General features: G+C 32.2%; 1 long non-coding RNA gene across 1 annotated transcript; it reads right to left on the reverse strand.

Annotated features, from left to right (window-relative positions):
- Window positions 1–1,959: 1,959 nt before the first annotated feature.
- LOC124891996 lies at window positions 1,960–4,149 on the reverse strand. The gene is made up of 4 exons (XR_007050015.1): window positions 3,929–4,149; window positions 3,384–3,421; window positions 2,437–2,586; window positions 1,960–2,011 (listed from the first exon to the last, which is right to left on the reverse strand). It is a non-coding gene; the product is annotated as an uncharacterized LOC124891996 (long non-coding RNA).
- Window positions 4,150–4,183: the final 34 nt, after the last annotated feature.

Raw genomic sequence — 4,183 nt, forward strand, 5'->3', positions numbered from 1 at the left:
ACCTCTTGCTTAAGTACTTAAAACCTTTGATAGCACATCATTAGCAAATACTATTCCTTTCTTCTTTTCAAATAAAACCCTCTTCTTGACTTTATTTAATACTTGATGTTTAATTATAAAAATTTCAGTTACTATATAATTTATTTTTTGATACCATTATAATTTTGTTTTCAACTTATCCTATTTTTTTTTTTATTTTCATACAAGTAACCTGATTTAAATTATATTTCATATTTAAGTAATATTTAAAATTTGTAAGAAAAGTACATTTGAATAACTAACACAAGTTTAATTTAATTTTTTTTCAAATAAAATGAAAAAATATTTGTAATAATGTGTAGTAGCTCATACATAGATTCTAATATATGACATTATGTGACTATCAATCTTGAGATATTACTCTTTTAAAGCATATTTAAGGGATAATACTCACAAAATATCTGAACTTTGATTGGATTTTCAGTTGAGCATATTGAACTTTGCGAGGGTCCTATTACTCCCTAGACCTTTTTTTTCGTATTTTAATTGCGTATATCTGCCTACATGGACACGTGTAAATAATACACACGCTAGTACACGTGTAAAATGAAATCCACCAGCCGCCGAAATTGGATATAGGGTTTCGGAGGAAATTAAATCCACTTTAAAAAGTCTAGGGGAGTAATAGGACCCCCCACAAAGTTCAGTATGCTCAACTGAAAATTCGGTCAAAGTTCAGGTATTTTTATAATTATTATCCCCATATTTAATATATGTTTTAGAAAAATTAGTCAACTTTGGTGATTTTGCTAAATTTTAAAAAATTGAGAGCATAAGATGCCAAACCCACTTTATTACGATTTTTCATTTTTTATGCATAGTAAAAAAGAGGTCCTCAGGTTCACTACAAAAAAAATCGCATTTAGCAACAGACCGAAAACGTTGCTAATCAACATATATCCGTCGCTATATCAATTTAGAAACGGATCAACGACGGAATATGTGTCGTTGCTATTTTACGCGTTGCTAACCATTTAGCAACGGAAAAAATAAAATTCGTTGCAAGTTTTGCAACGTCATAGAGACGACCTATATCCGTTGCCATTTGTAGCAACGAATAAATTCGTAATTTTATTTATCAGTGCCGTTACTAATTTCATATTGTATTTCGTTATTTTGATTATTTCGTGACCAAATATTTCATTGCTAGTCCGTTGCTAAAATTTTTTATATTTAGTCCCCAATTTTTTGTGAGAAAAGATTATTTTCCTCAATCCATTGCAAACATCTACCAACTATCCTTAAAAGAACCCACATCATCCATAATACCCAAGATAGCAAAATCTAAACACAATTATGTCCAAAACATTCATAGTATCACAACACCCATCTAAACACAATTATGTCCAAACATTTACAAACTATTCTTAAAATAACCCACATCCATCAAGTGTATATTGTTGTTGCACAATTTTAAACATTTTCAATAAAATAGACCATCAAAAACCAATGCACTGATCGTCAAAAGTATCACAACTGATCAAGATTGCAATCATCAACTAAGGAATCAAGATCGTCCAAAGTAGTAGCCTTTTGCTTCATATCCAAGACCAAATAGTCTTCGCTTTTTTCTCCCCCCACAGCCTGGTAATATGCTTCAATTTGATCAATATCAAATTCTGAAAATACTTTTTCTCATAATATTTCTTCATATCTTTCCTGTAATAGATGAAGTGAAATTATAATGAATTGTACTTAAAAATAATTAGATACCAAAAACTACTTTAAACTAAAAATGAGAATTAAGTAAACTACTACATTAAGATTTAGTCTTACATGGACGATTCAGGAAGGTTCATCATCGAAAAATTTTCCTTAATGACCATGTGTGCGAACATAAAAATGTACCAGGTATTGATACATAGAAGCCAATGTGGTAATCACTTTCAATAATGTAATGCTTGGAAAGATACGCAGCCTGTCCCATATAAGCAAGAATTAATGATGGATAAACAACAAAAGTAAAAGCTATCTGCAGAGAAGCAACTCTTATTAGGACTTTAGTTGAATTTGTAGTTGCCACCATAAAGGATTTTTGCTTGGTATTTTTACAAGCAGGAACGTTATCAAATTGAACAAAACATCAGGAGAAAAATGTTATTTTGACTATAAACAATCCAGCTAACACACATCAACTTAATATCCTTCAATCTAATACTCAGTTCAAGAAACTGATACAATACCATCCTGTGTCAATTTTTTTGGAAGGAACAAAAGTAAAATGACAATCTGCATGCTAAATGTACGCTCATGCTTGCAAGGAAAAAATAATTAAGAAGCTTGTGCGGAAAAGTGAATTCTGATTATTCCCAAAGCAACTCATGCAAGAAATGTAGAAGAAGAAGAAATGATGCAGAAACACTAAAATAGTGAAGTATAACTATGATTTCTTAGTACCTTTCAGCAGCTTAATGAGAACCAAATTACTTGCATTTGTTGTCTTCTGCAACATCGACCCTATAACAAGTATTGGGAGCACAGTTACCATATATTTTCTCCTTTGCTTTGCATATGACCAAGCTTCTTTCTCAGCTAACAGTACCAGTTCTGCATGCATTTGGAACCACAAAACGCATTCAGATGGGGAGCTTCTCTAACAGAATAAGCACTTAAGAGTCAAATCTGAATTTATATTATAAGGACTAACTCAATCAGACAACATACTGCTCAAGTAATTAAGTAATCAATATACAGATCATATATTACTATACCAACATTACATATCGTATGCAAGAAATATGAATAATAATCTTAAATTTACACAGAAGTCAAATTCACAAACTCTATATTTGTTGCTTTGCAGAATTTTCAGTCAGACAAACAAGTCTCATCCATCGATTTGGACTTCGGCCAGTTGGGGTTCAAGACAGAAGTAGCAATAGAAGAATACAAACACAACTCTCTTAATATTTTCTCAGAGCATGCCTTCAGAACATTAACTGTGCTTTTTACTACAGGCTCAACAAGTTCAACCTGTTATCTAGACATTGAATATATGAAGAGTTTTACTTCTTTTGCTGACGTCTAATACCATGTCCTGAAGATCACTATCCTAAATAACCGAAGATCCATCAAGAGTTGTAGCCTTATGGAATGTATCCGTCAACCTATGCTAGTGGGCTGGAGTAAAAAGAGCAACAAAATCATCTTGTTATCATGAATATCAAATGATCTTTAATATTAGTATCTTACAAATTTTCACCCGATCAACATTTTACATCCTGAATAGAAAACATGGGCTAGGGTATTCCGACTTATCACTTCACGATTTCGTGCGTCCTCTAAAACATTACATTCTAGTAAACAAGCAAAATTCTAAAATTGCATGAGATTATGAGACTTACATTCTAGTGATGATCCTTGCATCACCTAAGTCTCTCATCTGCAAAGTGGACAAGACCATAAAAATGAGCATAATAAGTTTTGATGTACTTAGTCAAGAAATATAATCATGCATATCCTCTCTATGAAATCAGTAGCAATTTGGTTATCAAAGAAAATGATCGTAACTTGATTTTCTTAGCATCCCTTTACACAACTAAATAAATGAACACCCTAACTTGATTTTCTTATCACCCCTTTACACAACTTGATAAAAATTAGAGAGAGTAAAAAAGAAATGTGGGAATAAACTCTATGTCAGCTCATTTTAAGCCTTTTAAGTGCTTAAAATTGAGTGATAAAGTTGTATGCCATGTCAGACTTCTATATTCACGCGATACATTCCTCCTTACATGAAGTGTCTATACGACCACTAGCAAAACCAAAGTATGTAACAGACAATTTATGCAAAGTTTAAGGGCTATCTATGTACTTACACAAGAAAGATAGGAAACATCGTCTCACAGCGTATTTAGTAAAAGAAAAAACAGATCACATAAAAATTTACCTCATCAAACTTTGTGGTAAATAAGTTCAGTGAAGTAAGAATTCCTCCATTTGGCCCAAGATTTAGTTGCTTCATGACTTCTTTGTATCGAACAATGTCTCTAATATCGATTCACCAAATGGCAGGGTCAAGACAGCAGGATCAAGGTTCACGACATAACCCCAAAGATTGGATGCCATTGTGTGGCAAACAAGATGATAGAGAAACATAGTTTTTTCACTACATAATCGTCAACCAAAACAAGTGCTATATCAA

This window comes from Capsicum annuum, unplaced genomic scaffold (genome assembly GCF_002878395.1).
Source record: "Capsicum annuum cultivar UCD-10X-F1 unplaced genomic scaffold, UCD10Xv1.1 ctg42941, whole genome shotgun sequence".
NCBI classification, from domain to species: domain Eukaryota; kingdom Viridiplantae; phylum Streptophyta; class Magnoliopsida; order Solanales; family Solanaceae; genus Capsicum; species Capsicum annuum.